The sequence below is a fragment of the Macaca nemestrina genome, chromosome X (genome assembly GCF_043159975.1).
Source record: "Macaca nemestrina isolate mMacNem1 chromosome X, mMacNem.hap1, whole genome shotgun sequence".
In the NCBI taxonomy this organism is placed as follows: Eukaryota; Metazoa; Chordata; class Mammalia; order Primates; family Cercopithecidae; genus Macaca; species Macaca nemestrina.
Window position 1 is genome coordinate 74,279,138 of NC_092145.1, and position 22,415 is coordinate 74,301,552.

General features: G+C 39.4%; 1 pseudogene; it reads right to left on the reverse strand.

Moving 5' to 3' along the window:
- Positions 1 to 9,756: 9,756 nt before the first annotated feature.
- Positions 9,757 to 18,949, reverse strand: LOC105464569 (heterogeneous nuclear ribonucleoprotein H3-like; annotated as a pseudogene).
- Between the last annotated feature and the right edge of the window lie 3,466 nt (positions 18,950 to 22,415).

Below are 22,415 nucleotides of genomic sequence, written 5' to 3' on the forward strand. Positions count from 1 at the left end.
GACTCCAAAGCAAGAATCAGACAGGTACACTCGCTGTTCAGAAATATTCTATCTTCTGCAGCCTCTGCTGCTGACACCCAGGCAAACAGGGTCTGGAGTGGACCTCAAGCAATCTCCAACAGACCTACAGCTGAGGGTCCTGACTGTTAGAAGGAAAACTATCAAACAGGAAGGACACCTACACCAAAACCCCATCACTACGTCACCATCATCAAAGACCAGAGGCAGATAAAACCACAAAGATGGGGAAAAAGCAGGGCAGAAAAGCTGGAAATTCAAAAAATAAGAGGACATCTCCCCCGGCAAAGGAGCGCAGCTCATCGCCAGCAACAGATCAAAACTTGATGGAGAATGACTTTGACGAGATGAGAGAAGAAGGCTTCAGTCCATGAAACTTCTCAGAGCTAAAGGAGGAATTACATACCCAGCGCAAAGAAACTAAAAATCTCGAAAAAAAGTGGAAGAATTGATGGCTAGAGTAATTAATGCAGAGAAGGTCATAAACGAAATGAAAGAGATGAAAACCATGACACGAGAAATACGTGACAAATGCACAAGCTTCAGTAACTGACTCGATCAACTGGAAGAAAGTGTATGAGTGACTGAGGATCAAATGAATGAAATGAAGCGAGAAGAGAAACCAAAAGAAAAAAGAAGAAAAAGAAATGAACAAAGCCTGCAAGAAGTATGGGATTATGTAAAAAGACCAAATCTACGTCTGATTGGGGTGCCAGAAAGTGAGGGGGAAAATGGAACCAAGTTGGAAAACACTCTTCAGGATATCATCCAGGAGAACTTCCCCAACCTAGTAGGACAGGCCAACATTCAAATCCAGGAAATACAGAGAACGCCACAAAGATACTCTTTGAGAAGAGCAACTCCAAGACACATAATTGCCAGATTCACCAAAGTTGAAATGAAGGAAAAAATGTTAAGGGCAGCCAGACAGAAAGGTCGGGTTACCCACAAAGGGAAGCCCATCAGACTAACAGCAGATCTCTCGGCAGAAACTCTCCAAGCCAGAAGAGAGTGGGGGCCAATATTCAACATTCTTAAAGAAAAGAATTTTAAACCCAGAATTTCATATCCAGCCAAACTAAGTTTCATAAATGAAGGAGAAATAAAATCCTTTACAGATAAGCAAATGCTTAGAGATTTTGTCACCACTAGGCCTGCCTTACAAGAGACCCTGAAGGAAGCACTAAACATGGAAAGGAACAACCGGTACCAGCCATTGCAAAAACATGCCAAAATGTAAAGACCATCGAGGCTAGGAAGAAACTGCATCAACTAACGAGCAAAATAACCAGTTAATATCATAATGGCAGGATCAAGTTCATACATAACAATCTTAACCTTAAATGTAAATGGACTAAATGCTCCAATTAAGAGACACAGACTGGCAAACTGGATAAAGAGTCAAGACCCATCAGTCTGCTGTATTCAGGAGACCCATCTCACATGCAGAGACATACATAGGCTCAAAAAAAGGGATGGAGGAAGATTTACCAAGCAAATGGAGAACAAAAGAAAGCAGGGTTTGCAATACTAGTCTCTGATAAAATAGACTTTAAACCATCAAAGATCAAAAGAGACAAAGAAGGCATTACATAATGGTAAAGAGATCAATTCAACAGGAAGAACTAACTATCCTAAATATATATGCACCCAATACAGGAGCACCCAGATTCATAAAGCAAGTCCTTAGAGACTTAAAAAGAGACTTAGACTCCCATACAATAATAATGGGAGACTTCAACACTCCACTGTCAACATTAGACAGATCAATGAGACAGAAAGTTAACAAGGATATCCAGGAATTGAACTCATCTCTGCAGCAAGCAGACCTAATAGACATATATAGAACTCTCCACCCCAAATCAACAGAATATACATTCTTCTCAGCACCACATCGCACTTATTCCAAAATTGACCATGTAATTGGAAGTAAAGCACTCCTCAGCAAATGTACAAGAACAGAAATTATAACTAACTGTCTCTCAGACCACAGTGCAATCAAACTAGAACTCAGGACTAAGAAACTCAATGAAAACTGCTCAACTACATGGAAACTGAACAACCTGCTCCTGAATGACAACTGGGTACATAACGAAATGAAGGCAGAAATAATGATGTTCTTTGAAACCAATGAGAACAAAGATGCAACATACCAGAATCTCTGGGACACATTTAAAGCAGTGTGTAGAGGGAAATTTATAGAACTAAATGCCCACAAGAGAAAGCAGGAAAGATCTAAAATTGACACTCTAACATCACAATTAAAAGAACTAGAGAAGCAAGAGCAAACACGTTCCAAAGCTAGCAGAAGGCAAGAAATAACTAAGATCAGAGCAGAACTGAAGGAGATAGAGACACAAAAAACCCTCCAAAAAATCAATGAATCCAGGAGTTGGTTTTTGGAAAAGATCAACAAAATTGACAGACTGCTAGCAAGACTAATAAAGAAGAAAAGAGAGAAGAATCAAATAGATGCAATATAAAATGATAAAGGGGATATCACCACCGACCCCACAGAAATACAAACTACCATCAGAGAATACTATAAACACCTCTACGCAAATAAACTGGAAAATCTAGAAGAAATGGATAATTTCCTGGACACTTACACTCTTCCAAGACTAAACCAGGAAGAAGTTGAATCCCTGAATAGACCAATAGCAGGCTCTGAAATTGAGGCAATAATTAATAGCCTACCAACCAAAAAAAGTCCAGGACCAGGTGGATTCACAGCTGAATTCTACCAGAGGTACAAGGAGGAGCTGGTACCATTCCTTCTGAAACTATTCCAATCAATAGAAAAAGAGGGAATCCTCCCTAACTCATTTTATGAGGCCAACATCATCCTGATACCAAAGCCTGGCAGAGACACAACAAAAAAAGAGAATTTTAGACCAATATCCCTGATGAACATCGATGCAAAAATCCTCAATAAAATACTGGCAAACCGGATTCAGCAACACATTAAAAAGCTTATCCACCATGATCAAGTGGGCTTCATCCCCGGGATGCAAGGCTGGTTCAACATTCACAAATGAATAAACATAATCCAGCATATAAACAGAACCAAAGACAAGAACCACATGATTATCTCAATAGATGCAGAAAAGGCTTTTGACAAAATTCAACAGCCCTTCATGCTAAAAACGCTCAATAAATTCGGTATTGATGGAACGTACCTCAAAATAATAACAGCTATTTATGACAAACCCACAGCCAATATCATACTGAATGGGCAAAAACTGGAAAAATTCCCTTTGAAAACTGGCACAAGACAGGGATGCCCTCTCTCACCACTCCTATTCAACATAGTGTTGGAAGTTCTGGCTAGGGCAATCAGGCAAGAGAAAGAAATCAAGGGTATTCAGTTAGGAAAAGAAGAAGTCAAACTGTCCCTGTTTGCAGATGACATGATTGTATATTTAGAAAACCCCATTGTCTCAGCCCAAAATCTCCTTAAGCTGATAAGCAACTTCAGCAAAGTCTCAGGATACAAAATTAATGTGCAAAAATCACAAGCATTCTTATACACCAGTAACAGACAAACAGAGAGCCAAATCAGGAATGAACTTCCATTCACAATTGCTTCAAAGAGAATCAAATACCTAGGAATCCAACTTACAAGGGATGTAAAGGACCTCTTCAAGGAGAACTACAAACCACTGCTCAGTGAAATAAAAGAGGACACAAACAAATGGAAGAACATGCCATGCTCATGGATAGGAAGAATCAATATCATGAAAATGGCCATACTGCCCAAGGTTATTTATAGATTCAATGCCATCCCCATCAAGCTGCCAATGACTGTCTTCACAGAATTGGTAAAAACTGCTTTAAAGTTCATATGGAACCAAAAAAGGGCCCGCATCTCCAAGACAATCCTAAGTCAAAAGAACAAAGCTGGAGGCATCACACTACCTGACTTCAAACTATACTACAAGGCTACAGTAACCAAAACAGCATGGTACTGGTACCAAAACAGAGATATAGACCAATGGAACAGAACAGAGTCCTCAGAAATAATACCACACATCTATAGCCATCTGATCTTTGACAAACCTGAGAGAAGCAAGAAATGGGGAAAGGATTCCCTATTTCATAAATGGTGCTGGGAAAATTGGCTAGCCATAAGTAGAAAGCTGAAACTGGATCCTTTCCTTACTCCTTATACGAAAATTAATTGAAGATGGATTAGAGACTTAAATGTTAGACCTAATACCATAAAAACCCTAAAGGAAAACCTAGGTAGTACCATTCAGGACATAGGCATGGGCAAAGACTTCATGTCTAAAACACCAAAAGCAACGGCAGCAAAAGCCAAAATTGACAAATGGGATCTCATTAAACTAAAGAAAAGAATTTTCAACCCAGAATTTCACATCCAACCATACTAAGTTTCATAAGTGACGGAGAAATAAAATCCTTTACAGATAAGCAAATGCTTAGAGATTTTGTCACCACCAGGCCTGCCTTACAAGAGACCCTGAAGGAAGCACTAAACATGGAAAGGAAAAACTGGTACCAGCTATTGCAAAAACATGCCAAAAAGTAAAGACCAACGATGCTAGGAAGAAACAGCATCAACTAACGAGCAAAATAACCAGTTAATGTAATGACAGGATCAAGTTCACACATAACAATATTAACCTTAAATGTAAATGCAGTAAATAGTTCAATTAAAAGACACAGACTGGCAAAGTGGATAAAGAGGTGAGACCCATCAGTTTGCTGTATTCAGGAGACCCATCTCACATGCAGAGACACACATAGGCGCAAAATAAAGGGATGGAGGAAGATCTACGAAGCAAATGGAGAACAAAAAAAAAAGCAGGGATTGCAACCCTAGTCTCTGATAAAACAGACTTTAAACCATCAAAGATCAAAAGAGACAAAGAAGGCCAGTACATAATGGTAAAGGGATCAATTCAACAGGAAGAGCTAACTATCCTAAATATATATGCACCCAATACAGGAGCACCAAGATTCAACTTCATCACCCCACTGTCAACATTAGACAGATCAATGAGACAGAAAGTTAACAAGGATATCCAGGAATTGAACTAATCTCTGCACCAAGTGGATCTAATAGACATTTACAGATCTCTCCACCCCAAATCAACAGAATATACATTCTTCTCAGCACCACATCGCACTTATTCCAAAATTGACCACATAACTGGAAGTAAAACACTCCTCAGCAAATGTACAAGAACAGAAATTATAACAAACTGTCTCTCACACCACAGTGCAATCAAACTAGAACTCAGGACTAAGAAACTCAATGAAAACTGCTCAACTACATGGAAACTGAACAATCTGCTCCTGAATGACTACTGGGTACATAACGAAATGAAGGCAGAAATAAAGATGTTCTTTGAAACCAATAAGAACAAAGATACAACATACCAGAATCTCTGGGACACATTTAAAGCAGTGTGTAGAGGGAATTTTATAGCACTAAATGCTCACAAGAGAAAGCTGGAAAGATCTAAAATGGACACTCTAATATTAAAATTAAAAGAACTAGAGAAGCAAGAGCAAACACATTCAAAAGCTAGCAGAAGTCAAGAAATAATTAAAATCAGAGCAAAACTGAAGGAGATAGAGACACAAAAAACCCTCCAAAAAATCAATGAATCCAGGAGTTGGTTTTTGGAAAAGATCAACAAAATTGATAGACTGCTAGCAAGACTAATAAAGAAGAAAAGAGAGAAGAATCAAATAGACTTAATAAAAAAATGATAAAGGGGATATCACCACTGACCCCACAGAAATACAAACTACCATCAGAGAATACCATAAACACCTCTATGCAAATATACTAGAAAATCTAGAAGAAATGGATAATTTCCTGGACACTTACACTCTCCCAAGACTAAACCAGGAAGAAGTTGAATCCCTGAAGAGACCAATAGCAGGCTCTAAAATTGAGGTAATAATTAATAGCTTATGAACCAAAAAAAGTCTAGGACCAGATGGATTCACAGCCGAATTCTACCAGAGGTAGAAGGAAGAGCTGGTACCATTACTTCTGAAACTATTCCAATCAATAGAAAAAGAGGAAATCCTCCCTAACTCATTTTATGAGGCCAATATCATCCTGATACCAAAGCCTGGCAGAGACACAACAAACAAAGAGGATTTTAGACCAATATCCCTGATGAACATTGATGAAAATATCCTCAATAAAATCCTGGCAAACTGAATCCAGCAGCACATCAAAAAGCTTATCCACCATGATCAAGTGGGCTTCATCCCTGGAATGCAAGGCTGGTTCAACACACACAAATCAATAAATGTAATCCAGCATATAAACAGAACCAAAGACAAAAACCACATGATTGTCTCAATAGATGCAGAAAAGGCTTTTGACAAAATTCAACAGCACTTCATGCTAAAAACTCTCAATAAATTCGGTATTGATGGAACGTATCTCAAAATAATAAGAGCTATTTATGACAAACCCACAGCCAATACCATACTGAATGGGCAAAAACTGGAAAAATTCCCTTTGAAAACTGGCACAAGACAGGGATGCCCTCTCTCACCACTCCTATTCAACATAGTGCTGGAAATTCTGGCTAGGGCAATCAGGCAAGAGAAAGAAATCAAGGGTATTCAGTTAGGAAAAGAAGAAGTCAAACTGTCCCTGTTTGCAGATGACATGATCGTGTATTCAGAAAACCGTATCATCTCAGCCCAAAATCTCCTTAAGCTGATAAGCAACTTCAGCAAAGTCTCAGGATACAAAATTAATGTTGAAAAATCACAAGCATTCTTATACACTAGTAACAGACAAGCAGAGAGCCAAATCATGAATGAACTTCCATTCACCATTGCTTCAAATAGAGTAAAATACCTAGGAATCCAACTTACAACGGATGTAAAGGATCTCTTCAAGCAGAACTACAAACCACTGCTCAGTGAAATAAAAGAGGACACAAACAAATGGAAGAACATACCATGCTCATGGATAGGAAGAATCAATATCATGAAAATGGCCATACTGCCCAAGGTAATTTATAGATTCAATGCCATCCCCTTCAAGCTACCAATGAGTTTCTTCACAGAATTGGAAAAAACTGCTTTCAGGTCATATGGAACCAAAAAAGAGCCCACATTGCCAAGACAATCCTAAGTCAAAAGAACAAAGCTGGAAGCATCATGTTACCTGACCCATGAAAAAGTGGGCAAAGGATATGAACAGACATTTCTCAAAAGAAGACATTCATACAGCCAACAGACACATGAAAAAATGCTCATCATCACTGGCCATCAGAGAAATGCAAATCAAAACCACAATGAGATACCATCTCACACCAGTTAGAATGGCGATCATTAAAAAGTCAGGAAACAACAGGTGCTGGAGAGGATGTGGAGAAATAGGAACACTTTTACACTGTTGGTGGGATTGTAAACTAGTTCAACCATTATGGAAAACAGTATGACGATTCCTCAATGATCTAGAACCAGAAGTACCATATGACCCAGCCATACCATTACTGGGTATATTCCCAAAGGATTATAAATCATGCTGCTATAAAGACACATGCACATGTATGTTCACTGCGGCACTATTCACAATAGCAAAGACTAAGTTTTCTAGTTTATTTGCATAGAGGTGTTTATCGTATTCTCTGATGGTAGTTTGTATTTCTGTGGGATTGGTGGTGATATCCCCTTTACCATTTTTTTATTAAGTCTATTTGATTCTTCTCTCCTTTCTTCTTTGTTAGTCTTGCAAGCAGTCTATCAATTTTGTTGATCTTTTCAAAAAACCAGCTCCTGGATTCATTGATCTTTTGAAGGGTTTTTTGTGTCCCTATCTCCTTCAATTCTGCTCTGGTCTTAGTTATTTCTTGCCTTCTGCTAGCTTTTGAATGTGTTTGCTCTTGCTTCTCTTATTCTTTTAATCGTGATGTTAGGGTGTCAACTTTAGATGTCTCCTACTTTCTCTTGTGAGCATTTAGTGCTATAAATTTCCCTCTACACACTGCTTTAAATGTGTCCCAGAGATTCTGGTATGTTTTATAAAAATCTTTGTTCTCATTGGTTTCAAAGAACATCTTTATTTCTGCCTTCATTTCGTTATGTACCCAGTAGTCATTCAGGAGCAGGTTGTTCAGTTTCCATGTAGTTGAGTGGTTTTGAGTGAGTTTCTTAATCCTGAGTTCTAGTTTGATTGCACTATGATCTGAGAGACAGTTTGTTATAATTTACGTTATTTTACATTTGCTGAGGAGTGTTTTACTTCCAACTTTGTGGTCAATTTTGGAATAAGTGTGATGTGGTGCTCAGAGGATGTATATTCTGTTGTTTCGGGGTTGAGAATTCTGTAGCTGTCTAGTAGGTCTGCTTTGTGCAGAGATGAGTTCAATTCCTGCATATCCTTGTTAACTTTCTGTCTTGTTGTTCTGTGTAATGTTGACAGTGGGGTGCTAAAATCTCCCATTATTATTATTATTGTGTGGGAGTCTAAGTCTCTTTCTAAGTCTCTAAGGACTTGCTTTATGAATCTGAGTGCTCTTGTATTGGGTGCATATATATTTAGGATAGTTAGCTCTTCTTGTTGAATTGATCCCTTTACCATTATGTAATGGCCTTCTTTGTCTCTTTTGATCTTTGTTGGTTGAAAGTGGCATTTTTTTTTGCAGTGATTGGTACCGGTTGTTCCTTTCCATGGTTAATGCTTCCTTCAGGAGTTCTTGTAGGGCAGGCCTGGTGGTGACAAAATCTCTAAGCATTTGCTTGTCTGTAAAGGGTTTTAATTCTCCTTCACTTGTAAAACTTAGTTTGGCTGGATATGACATTCTGGGTTGAAATTTCTTTTCTTTAAGAATGTTGAATATTGGCCCCCACTCTCTTCTGACTTGGAGAGTTTCTGCCGAGAGATCTGCTGTTAGTCTGATGGGCTTCCCTTTGTGGGTAAACCGCCCTTTTTCTCTGGCTGCCCTTAACATTTTTTCCTTCATTTCAACTTTGGTGAATCTGTCAATCATGTGTCTTGGAGTAGCTCTTCTCGAGAAGTATCTTTGTGATGTTCTCTGTATTTCCTGAATTTGAATGTTGGCCTGCCTTACTAGGTTGAGGAAGTTCTCCTGGATGGTATCCTGAAGAGTGTTTTCCAACTTGGCTCCATTCTCCCGGTCACTTTCAGGTACACCAATAAGATGGAGATTTGGTCTTTTCACATAGTCCTGTATTTATTGGAGGTTTTCTTTGTTTCTTTTTACTCTTTTTTCTCTAAGCTTCTCTTCTCACTTCATTTCATTCATTTGATCTTCAGTCACTGATACCATTTCTTCCAGTTGATTGAATTGGTTACTGAAGCTTGTGCATTTGTCATGTAGTTCTCGTGCCATGGTTTTCAGCTCTATCAGGTCATTTAAGGACTTCTCTACATTGGTTATTCTAGTTAATCTTTCATCTAATCTTTTTTCAAAGTTTTTAGCTCCTTTGCAATGGGTTTGAACTTCCTCCTTTAGCTCAGAGAAATTTGGTCATCTGAAGCCTTCTTTTCTCAACTCGTCAAGGTCATTCTCCATCCAACTTTGTTCCGTTGCTGGTGATGAGCTGCACTCCTTTGGAGGGGGAGAGGCACTCTGATTTTTAGAATTTTCAGCTTTTCTGCTCTGTTTTTTCCCCATCTTTGTGCTTTTATCTACCTTTGGTCTTTGATGATGGTGACATACAGGTGGGGTTTTGTGTGGATGTGCTTTCTTTTTGTTAGTTTTCCTTCTAACAGTCAGGGCCCTCAGCTGCAGGTCTGTTGGAGTTTGCTGGAGGTCCACTCCAGACCTTGTTTGCCTGGGTATCAACACCAGAGGCTGCAGAAGAGTGAATATTGCTGAGCAGCAAATGTTGCTTCCTGATCGTCCCTCTGGAAGCTTCGTCTCAGAGGGGTACCCAGCCATGTGAGGTGTCAGTCTGCCCCTACTGGGGGGTGCCTCCCGGTTAGGCTACTCAGGGTTCAGGGACCCACTTGAGGAGGCAGTCTGTTCGTTCTCAGATCTCAAACTCCATGCTGGGAGAAGCACTACTCTCTTCAAAGCTGTCAGACAGGGACATTTAAATCTGCAGAGGTTTCTGCTGCCTTTTGTTTGGCTATGAACTGTCCCCAGAGGTGGAGTCTACAGAGGCAGGCAGGCCTCCTTGAGCTGTGGTGCGTTCCACTCAGTTCGAGCTTCCCAGCCACTTTGTTTACTTACTCAAGCCTCAGCAATGGTGGGTGCCCATCTCTGAGCCTTGTTGCCGCATTGCAGTTAGATCTCAGACTGCTGTGCCAGCAATGAGGGAGGCCCCATGGGTGTGGGACCCTCCAACCCAGGCACGGGATATAATCTCCTGGTGTGCCGTTTTCTAAGATCAATGGAAAAGTGCAGTATTAGGATGGGAGTGACCTGATTTTCCAGGTGCTATGTGTCACGGTTTCCCTTGGCTAGGAAAGGGAATTCCCTTACCCTTTGCACTTTCTGGGTGAGGTGATACCTTGCCCTGCTTTGGCTCTCATTCAGTGGACTGTACCCACTGTCCTGTACCCACTGTCCAACACGCCCCAGTGAGATGAACCCAGTACCTCAGCTGGAAATGCAGAAATCACCTGTCTTCTGAGTCACTCATGCTGGGAGCTGTAGTCTGGAGCTGTTCCTATTTGGCCATCTTGGAACTGCCACCCACTATCTGTTGTTTACATTTTTAAAAAGTCATTATTTATATAATTATTTAATAACCGTATGTTCTTTTGAGCAGAAAACTGCAAATACATTTGTGAGAATTATACTCCATAGTAAATACCTATGTACTTATACTGAATTCTTGTGTCACTAAGAACCTTAACCCTATTCTAAGACGTCTTGAAATAACTCACAACTATAACTTTTTGGAAATATTTTTTCATATTTTGGCCAAGAGCTGAAGGGATTTTACTCCAAAATATAAGGCTAGAATTCAAACTTCCAGCACTCCCATCCCCAGTAAACACAATTATGAATATTCAGTATCTAAAGTACCTCTTAGATTATCAACATTTCAGAGCTATGTTTGATAAATGACAGTTGAACAAGAATAACTAATATAGAAATAATCAGCTGAATTTATACTCCTGAAGCCTCTTCATCTTTAGTCTTTATACTTACTGTGTTTTCCAGGAGAAATTAAAGAAAAAGGTTACACTAATTATTTGTCAAGCTCAGTTCCAGATGTCTGCTTAAGACTTGCAGTTTATGCAGAGGCAAACCATTATCCTCTAAAATTACACCACATTACTTCTTGTAGAACTAATAGTAAAATACACCAATCCAGATCTTATGAAAGCAACACGTTTTTAGGAGTAACTAGTATATAAAAATTTTAATATCAGTGGTTTAAATATAAAAATTATTTTTAATTCAAAGTATGCAACAAATGAAACCTACAGAAACCAGATTTTTCCCATCACAATCCATTGCTTTACCAAATAATATTCTGAAAACACATTCCTTTAGTCATTAAGCCATTATAAAGTCCTTTGTTTCTGAGACAGAGTATCACTTTGTCACCCAAGTTGGAATGCAGTGGCGCCACTTTGACTCACTGCCACCTTGGCCTCATGGGTTCAAGCTATCCTTCTGCTTCAGCCCCCCAAGTAGCTGGAACTCCAGGCATGTGCCACCACACTGGGCTAATTTTCCTACTTTTGGTAGAGAAAGGGTTTTACCATGTTGCCCAGGCTGCTTTTAGATTCCTGAACTCAAATGATCTACCCGCCTCAGCCTCCCAAAGAGCTAGGATTACAGGCGTGAGCCACTATGCCAAGCTTGTTATAAAGTTCTTAAAATACAAAAGAAATTAAATCTGTAAGAAAGTCTAGTAGACTAGATGCTGTTGTCAAGGCTTGTATGTTGGTTGTTATGCTTTCAGTACATTCCACACTATTTACCTCCACTCATGCCACCTTGCCTATAGTAACCTCCACTGCCTTCACCACCACGGCCGTAAATTCCCAAGCCATCAGAAGCACCATATTTTCCATGTAATTGTTCCCCATTTTCATTTTTACAACAGATCCATAACCTCTTTGATTATTCATTCCATCTCTGCTGTGGCCTCCCATTCCAGAACCTCTCATTCCAGAGCAGAATTCAAGAATAGTTTAATTTATCAACGTTGCATTTTTTTTTTCATGTTTAGACACGGAAACTACTGTATCTTTGTGTGTCACAAACTTTATATCTACTTCTGTTGCCCTGTCTTTAGCTTCAATATCAATATGAATTCGTATTGGATTTAGTGGTGAGAAGAAATTAGCAATGTTATCTTCAGTTGCATGAAAAGGCAACCCTCTAATATATAAAAGAAATGACCACCATGAAAACCTGAACTTGCAGCACTAGCTCTGCCATAGTCATGTCTTCCCATACCTCTTCTATCTATCATTCTGTCATCGAAGCCATTATTTCCATAGTCATAATTACTATAGCCACCATAGTTATGAAAACCTTCATAAACAGCATCATTTCCATTATGTCCTCATCACATTCTGTTATACATACTTTCACATCCAACTCTATAATAAACCTTTCTGTCTCCTGTTGCTCTATCATATGGTCCCAATCACTGTTAAAAACAAACAGGCAAAAGATTTCCATGAAAAAGGACTTTGCGCAAAAGAGGGTATCCAAATGTGATGGAGTGCTCCATTTAATTACTTGTTAGGGAAATGTAAATTAAAACAATGAAACTGCATATCCACTAGAATGGCTAAAATAAAAACATAAAAAAGACAAATGACGCTAAATGTTGGAAAGGATGTGGAATTCCTGGAATTTCAAACACTCTTTCTGGAAATACAATTGGTAAAATGACTTTTTTTTTTTTTTTTTTTTTTTTTATACTTTAAGTTCTAGGGTACATGTGCATAACGTGCAGGTTTGTTACATATGTATACTTGTGCCATGTTGGTGTGCTGCACCCATCAACTCGTCAGCACCCATCAACTCGTCATGTACATCAGGTATAACTCCCAATGCAATCCCTCCCCCCTCCCCCCTCTCCGTGATAGGCCCCAGTGTGTGATGTTCCCCTTCCCGAGTCCAAGTGATATTGTTCAGTTCCCACCTGTGAGTGAGAACATGCAGTGTCTGTTCTTGCAATAGTTTGCTGAGAATGATGGTTTCTAGCTGCATCCATGTCCCTACAAAGGACACAAACTCATCCTTTTTTATGGCTGCATAGTATTCCATGGTGTATATGTGCCACATTTTCTTAATCCAGTCTGTCACTGATGGACATTTGGGTTGATTCTAAGTCTTTGCTATTGTGAATAGTGCCGCAATAAACATACGTGTGCATGTGTCTTTAAAGCAGCATGATTTATAATCCTTTGGGTATATACCCAGTAATGGGATGGCTGGGTCATATGGTACTTCTAGTTCTAGATCCTTGAGGAATCGTCATACTGTTTTCCATAATGGATGAACTAGTAAAAGTGTTCCTATTTCTCCACATCCTCTCCAGCACCTGTTGTTTCCTGACTTTTTAATGATTGCCATTCTAACTGGTGTGAGATGGTATCTCATTGTGGTTTTGATTTGCATTTCTCTGATGGCCAGTGATGATGAGCATTTTTTCATGTGTCTGTTGGCTGTATGAATGTCCTCTTTTGAGAAATGTCTATTCATATCCTTTGCCCACTTTTTGATGGGGTTGTTTCTTTTTTTCTTGTAAATTTGTTTGAGTTCTTTGTAGGTTCTGGATATTAGCCCTTTGTCAGATGAGTAGATTACAAAACTTTTCTCCCTTTCTGTAGGTTGCCTGTTCACTCTGATGGTAGTTTCTTTTGCTGTGCAGAAGCTCTTTAGTTTAATGAGATCCCATTTGTCCATTTTGGCTTTTGCTGCCGTTGCTTTTGGTGTTTTCGACATGAAGTCCTTGCCCATGCCTATGTCCTGAATGGTACTACCTAGGTTTTCTCCTAGAGATTTTATGGTATTAGGTCTAACATTTAAGTCTCTAATCCATCTTGAATTAATTTTCGTATAAGGAGTAAGGAAAGGATCCAGTTTCAGCTTTCTACTTATGGCTAGCCAATTTTCCCAGCACCATTTATTAAATAGGGAATCCTTTCCCCATTTCTTGTTTTTCTCAGGTTTATCAAATATCAGATGGCTGTAGATGTGTGGTATTATTTCTGAGGACTCTGTTCTGTTCCATTGGTCTATATCTCTGTTTTAGCACCAGTACCATGCTCTTTTGGTTACTGTAGCCTTGCAGTATAGTTTGAAGTCAGGTAGCATGATGCCTCCGGCTTTGTTCTTTTGACTTAGGATTGTCTTGCAGATGCGGGCTCTTTTTTGGTTCCATATGAACTTTAAAGCAGTTTTTACCAATTCTGTGAAGAAACTCATTGGTAGCTTGATGGGGATGGCATTGAATCTATAAATTACCTTGGGCAGTATGGCCATTTTCATGATATTGATTCTTCCTATCCATGAGCATGGCATGTTCTTCCATTTGTTTGTGTCCTCTTTTATTTCACTGAGCAGGGGTTTGTAGTTCTCCTTGAAGAGGTCCTTTACATCCCTTGTAAGTTGGATTCCTAGGTATTTTATTCTCTTTGAAGCAATTGTGAATGGAAGTTTATTCATGATTTGGCTCTCTGTTTGTCTGTTACTGGTGTATAAGAATGCTTATGATTTTTGCACATTAATTTAGTATCCTGAGACTTTGCTGAAGTTTCTTATCAGTTTAAGAAGATTTTGGGCTGAAACAATGGGGTTTTCTAAATATACAATCATGTCATCTGCAAACAGGGACAATTTGACTTCTTTTCCTAACTGAATACTCTTTATTTCTTTCTCTTGCCTGATTGCCCTAGCCAGAACTTCCAACACTATGTTGAATAGGAGTGGTGAGAGAGGGCATCCCTGTCTTGTGCCAGTTTTCAAAGGGAATTTTTCCAGTTTTTGCCCATTCAGTATCATACTGAATGGGTAAAATGACTTTTTAAAAATATTCCAATGTAAATACTAAAACTGGACATAATCAAACTCTCTTTTCTAGCAATTCCAGTCCTAGACATATACCAACAAAAATGTATGCATATGTGCACCAAAAGGTATGTGCATGAATATTCATAGGAGCACTATTTTTAATAGCCAAAGACTAAAATCAATTCAAATGGCCAAAACAGTAGAATTGATAAATATATTATAGAGTCTTCATGTAAAGCAAATAAATTAGTGCTGTAGGTGAAAAATATCACAAAAAATATCCGGATACAAAAGTGCTAAAACTATATAATTCTAATATTATGAAGTTCAGAAACAGATGAACCTAATTTATAGTGAAATAAGTCATAATGGTAGTTACTTTTGAGGAAGATCATATCAGTGTGATTGTAGATTGGGTTGCTTTGGGCCCAACTCTCTAGTCTGATATTACACTTTTCTACCTTTTGCTTACTATTCTCAAACTCATTGATCCTCTTTGTGTTCCTTTTATAAGTCACGGTTCTCTAGAAGGACAGAACTAATAGGATAGATGTTTATATAAGGGAGAGTTTATTAAGGAGTATGGACTCACACGACCATACAGTGAGGTCCCACAGGAGGCCATCTACAAGTTGAGAACCAAGGAAGCTAATTTGAGACCCAAGGCTGAAAAAGTTGGATTCCGATGTTTGAGGATGGGAAGGATTCAGCATGGGGGAAAGATGTAGGCTGGGAGACTAAGCCAGTCTAGACTTTTCACGTTCTTCTGCCTGCTTTTATTCTGGCTGTGCTAACAGCTGATTAGGTTGTGCCCACCCAGATTGAGTGTGGGTCTTCCTTTCCCACACCACTGACTCAAATGTTAATCTCCTTTGGCAACACCCTTACAGACACACCCAGGAACAATACTTTGCATTCTTCAATATAATCAACTTGACACTCAATATTAACCATCATAATTCCATCCCTTATCAACTTGAACCCATACATATCTCCTAAGAACACACATAATTTTCAAATGAAGACAATAATAAGGTCATAATTACACCTAACATAATACAACCATCCTTCATAAAACTGGAAACGCACCAATCTCCAACCCAAATGCTATTACATAAAGTTAATAACATTTAATTGCTGGTATGAAATGAATAAATCTTTTGTCACATGATAAAGAAAAAAGAAAGTGAAATGAAGATATATTCTTAGTATAACTGTATACATGCACAAACATGTTTCTAATAAAATAAATAAGACATTTCTTCTATGGTTTTTATGGTTTTGGGTTTTACATTTAAGTCTTTAGTCCATCTTGAGTTAATTTTTGTATAAGGTCTAAGGAAGGGGTCCAGCTTCTGTTTTCTGTATATTACTAGCCAGTTTTCTTAGCACCATTTACTGAATAGGAGATCTTTCCCCATTGCTTGTTTGTATCAGGTTTGTCAAAGATCAGATGGTTGTAGATGTGTGGTGTTATTCCTGAGGTCTCTGCTATGCTCCAATAGTCTATATGTCTGGACTGATACCAGTACCATGCTGTTTTGGTTACTGTAGCCTTGTAATATAGTTTGAAGTCAGGTAGCCTGATGCCTCCAGCTTTGCTCTTTTTGCTTAGGATTGTCTTGGCTATAAAAGGTATTCTCTGATTCCATATGAAATTTAAAATAGTTCTAATTTGGTGAAGAATGTCAATGGTAGTTTAATGGGAATAGCACTGAATCTATAAATTACTTTGGTCAGTATGGCCATTTTCATGATATTGATTCTTCCTATCTATAAGCATGGAATGTTTTTCCATTTGTTTGTGTTCTCTCTGATTTCCTTGAGCAGTGGTTTGTAGTTCTCCTGGAAGACGTCCTTCACATCCCTTGTTAGCTGTGTTCCTAGGTATTTTATTCTCTTTGTAGCAATTATGAGTGGGAGTTCATTCGTGATTTGGCTGTCTGCTTGCCTCTTGTTGGTGTAAAGGAATGCTTGTGATTTTTGCACATTGATTTTGCATCCTGAGACTTTGTTGAAATTGCTTATAAGTTCAAGAAATTTTTGGGCAAAGATGATGGGTTTTTCTAAATATAAAATCATGTCGTCAGCAAAGAGAGATAATTTGACTTCCTCTCTTCTTAGCTGAATATGCTTTATTTCTTTCTATTGCCCGATTGCCCTGGCCAGAACTTCCAATACCCTGTTGAATAAGAGTAGTGAGAGAGGACATCTTTGTCAGGTACCTGTTTTCAAAGGGAATGCTTCCAACTTTTCCCCATTCAATATGATATTGGCTATGGGTTTCTCATAAATAGCTCTTATTATTTTGAGATATGTTTCATCAACCTAGGCAATACCATTCAGGACATAGGCATGGGCAAAGACTTCTTGACAAAAATGCCAAAAGCCATTGCAACACAAGCCAAAATTGACAAATGGTATCTAATTAAACTAAAGCACTTCTGAACAGCAAAATAAACTACCATCAGAGTGAATAGGCAACCTACAGAATGGGAGAAAAATTTTGCAATCTACTCACCTGACAATGTCTAATATCCAGAATTTACAAGTAGCTTAAACATATTTACAAAATACACACACACACCCACACACACACACACACACACGCACACACAAAACCCCATCAAAAAGTGGGCAAAGGATATGAACAGACACTTTTCAAAAGAAGACTTTTATGCTGCCAACAAATACATGAAAAAAAACTCAAAATCACTGATAATCAGAGAAATGCAAATCAAAAGCTCAATGAGATACCATCCCATTCCAGTCGGAATGGCAATTACTAAAAGGTCAGGAAACAATAGATGCTGATGAGACTGTGTAGAAATAGGAACACTTTTACCCTGTTGGTGGGAACGTAAATTAGTTCAACCATTGTGGATGACAGTGTGGCGATTCCTCAAGGATTTAGAACCAGAAATACCTTTTGACCCAGCTTTCCCATTTCTGAATATATACCCAAAGGAATAGAAATCATTCTACTGTAAAGACACATGCACCCATATGTTTATTGTAGCACTATTTACAATAGCAAAGACATGGAACCAATCCAAAAACCCATCAGTGATAGGCTGGATAAAGAAAATGTGGTACATATACACCATGGAATACTATGCAACCATAAAAATGAATGAGATTATGTCCTTTGCAGGGACATGAATGAAGCTGGAAGCCATATCTTCAGCAAACTAACAGAGGAACAGAAAACCAAACACCGCATGTTCTCATTCATAAGTGGGAGTTGAACATTGAGAACACATGGACACAGAAAGGGAAACAACAAACCCCAGGGTCTGTTGAGGGGTTTGAGGGGTGAGGGGAGGGAAATTAGAGGATGAGTCAATAGGTACAGCAAATCACCACAGCACATATATACCTATCTAACAAACCTGCACATTCTGCACATGTATCCTATATTTTTTATAGGAAATAAAGAAAAAAAAAGAAAAATAACAAACAAAAGAAAAAAGAGAGAGACTGCAATAACATAAATAACATACTATTTCAATTAAAAAAATAAAGAGGAAATACTCATGACAATTACAGTCCTTATTTCTGCAACTGATCATGTGGTCATAGCTGTTATTGATAACTACCTTCTTCTACTACCCATACTGTATTCCCTTTGCTTTCAGCAAGCACCTCAACAGGTCATGGTTGTTTTCCTGGTGGAGTGACCCAAACCTTTATTTTTGAAGAGTCTGGGCCATTTGTAGTCCTGCCTGGATTGGGCTGTTGTGGTTTTCCATTAACCTTAATCACAGGGCATGATAATACTAAGAGATCTAATATTAAGATAATACTAAGGGATCTTCTGTATTCCATGTACTCTGCCCATTCAATATCATATTGAATGGGAAAAAGCTGGAAGCATTCCCTTTGAAAACAGGTACATGACAAAGATGTTCTCTCTCACCATTCTTATTCAATAGAGGTAGGAGGAATATCCCTACCTCCATCGTGATATAGTAGACTGATTTCATCCACAGCCAACACTGTAACTTCCTTCTTAGTTTGTTGACTTAGAGGTAGGAGGAGCCCAAATTGTCCAGGTGTCAATCTTACCTTCCAGTTTAATGGAATTGTTGTTGTGTCTCTTTGTGGCAGCGTTCCTTCCTCGGAACTAAGCCAGTAGAATGTAGTGTTGCGGAAACAGGAAGCAAAAATATTGCTAATGGATCACTAGGGGTGATGCTGAGTGGTGCCACTTCCACTTCCACCCCTTGATTCCTGGACCTGTGAATCCTGATTATGGGAGAAACAGTGACATATATTGGATGGTAATTCAGAACATACACAGCCTTCTGGAGAACTTTTCCCCAGCTCTGCAAAGTATTGTTATCTAGTTGGTATTGTATTTGTGATTTCAAAAGGCCATTCCACCGTTCTCTCAATCCAGCTGCTTCAGGATGATTTGGAACATGGTAAGACCAGTGAATTCCATGAGCACGAGCCCACTCCGACACTTCTTTAGCTGTAATGTGAGTGCCTTGGTCAGAAGCAATGCTGGGTGGAATATCACGACAGTGGAAAAGGCATTTCATGAGTTCATAGATGGTAGTCTTGGCAGAAGCATTGCATGCAGGATAGGTAAATCCATGTCCAGAGTAAGTGTCTATTTCAGTGAGGACAAACTGCTGTCCTTTCCATGATGGAAAAGGTCCAATACAATCAGCCTGCCACCAGGTAGTTGGCTGATCACCCCAAGAAATTGTGGCATATCAAGGGCCAAGTGTTGATCTCTGCTGCTGGCAAATTGTCCACTCAGCAGTGGCAGTAGCAAGGTCTGCCTTGGTGAGTGGAAGTCCATGTTGTTAGCAACGTATCTCAGGCCCATGTGCAACCTCCATCCATGCTAACATGGCCACTTTGTTCATGGGCACATTGGGTGATGACAGGGGTGACTGGGGAAAGAGGCTGAGTGGTGTCCACATTATGGGTCATCCTATCCACATGATTATTAGAATTATTCTCTGCTGAGGTCACTCATTGGTGAGCACTCACATGGGAATCAAATATCTTCAGTTTTTGGCCACTGAGAGGGGTCTATCCACATACCTCTTCTCCAAATTTCTTTGTCACCAATTTTCAAATCATGCTTCTTCCAGCTTCTTAACCATCCAGCCAATTCATTGGATACAGCCCATAATTCAGTATATAATCACACATTTGGTCATTTCCCCTTCCATGCAAAGTGCATAACCAGGTGTATTGCTCAAAACTCTGCCCACTGGGAAGATTTCCCTTCAACACTGTCTTCCAGGGATGTCCTAAAAAGGAGCTGTAGTGCTGCAGCTGTCCACTTCAGGGTGGTGCCTGCATATTGTGCAGAACCATCTGTGAACCAGGCCTTAGTCTTCTCTTCTTCTGTCAACTGATCATAGGGAACTCTTCATGAGGTCATCAGTGCAGGCTGGGGAAGAGAAGACAGGGTGGCAGGAGTGGAGACCATGGGCATTTGAGCTACTTCCACATGTAACTTACTTGTGCCTTCAGGACCTGCTTGAGCCTGATCACGTATATACCACTTCAATTTGATGATGGAATGCTGCTGTGCATGACTCACTTTATGGCTAGATGGGTCAGAAAGCACCTGGTTCATGATAGGTAGTTCAGGTCACATGGTTACTTGATGGCCTATAGTCAAAAGTTCAGTTTCCACCGAAGCCCAGTAACAGGCCAAGAGCTGTCTCAAAAGGAGTGTAGTTATTTGCAGAAGATGGTAGGGCCTTGCTCCAAAATCCTAGAGGACTCTACTGTGTTTCACCTGTGGGGGCCTGCCAATGGCTCCAAACAGCATATTTATCTGCCATTGACACCTCAAGCACCATTGGATCTGCTGGGTCATATGGCCCATGTGGCAGAGCAGCTTGCACAGCAGCCTGGACCTGTTTCAGAGCGTTCTCCTGTTCTGTACCCCATTCAAAACTGGCAGCTTTTTGGGTCACTTGATAAATGGACCAGAGTATCACACCCAGATGAGGAATGTGTTGCCTCCAAAATCCAAATAGGCTGGTCTCAAACCTCTCGACTCAAGCAATCCACCTGCCTCCACCTCCCAAAAGTGCTGAGATTACAGTTGTGAGCCACTGCAACTTACCTGTTCATTTAGACTTTATCATTGGTTGTTTGTGTGGCTTGGAAGCTATCAGAATTCAGGGGGTTCATATTTTTTGTTCTACATTCAACCAGGGACAACTTGAAGGTTTTCTGTCTAATTGCTGCTAAGGGGATTTGGCCTTCCAGACTGTCAGAAATGAATGCAATTTTATTTTTAGGCTGACTTTCTTGTACTCTGGCCCCTGGGTCACAGTAGCTTATTGTCAAAATTAGTGCTTTTGTTAGAGGTGTGTTTAATTCTTTTGTATCCATGAAATTAAATTCTGTTTGTAATTCTCTGTGTGGCTTGAGAAAAGTTTTCAAGCTTTCCCCACATTCTGCTATGATTCTTCCTGAGTGAGTGCAGTCTAGCACCTGGGCAGTCTTACCATCCTCCAAGATTGGCCAGAAGGGTGCTTCTTGGCTGTTTCTTTTCCTGGACCTATTACACCTCAGCTCTGATGTTGCACTTGTATACTGAAGTTTCGGCTTTCTCTTAATTGTTCTCTACCAAGCTTTCAGTTGTTTCAACAATACCTTTAGATATAAAGTTATTTATCCCTTTTTTCCTATTAAGTCACTCCTCTCAGTCAGAGCTGCAGACCTCCTTTTTTTTAAAGTAAAAATAATTTAAATCATGTCCTTTATAGCAACATGGATGGAGATGGAGGCAATACTCCTAAACAAATTAATGCAGGAACAGAAAGTCAAATACTGCATATTCTCACTTATAAATGGGAGTTAAACATTGAGCATACATGGGCATAAACGTGCTAACAATGGACAATGTGGACTACTAGATGATGGAGGGGGGAGTGGTGGGTTAAAAAACTACCTATTGGGTACTATGCTCACTACTTTGGTGATGGGATCCATACTCCTAATCTTGGCATCACAGTATTTCCATGTAAAATATTTGCACATGTCCCCCAGTATATAAAATAAAAGTTGAAAAAACATAAAATTTATACAAAAGATTTTATAAAAGAACAGTAATAAGTAACAAGATAGAGAGCTTCTTTATTTGAAATTCTATCATACTGATTTTTGGGGGAAATGGTGGCAAAATGACTGAATAGGAACAGCTCCAGTCTGAAGCTTTCCGCAAGATCAACGCAGAAGGCAGGTGATTTCTGCACTTTCAACTGAGGTGCCCAGTTCATCTCATTTGGGACAGTGGGTGCAACCCACGGAGGGTGAGCTGAAGCAGGGTGGGAGTCGCCTCATCCAGGAAGTGCAAGGAGTTGGGGAACTCTCTACCCTAACCAAGGGAAGCCATGAGGGACCTTGCCATGAAAAACAATGCACTCTGGCCCAAATACTGCA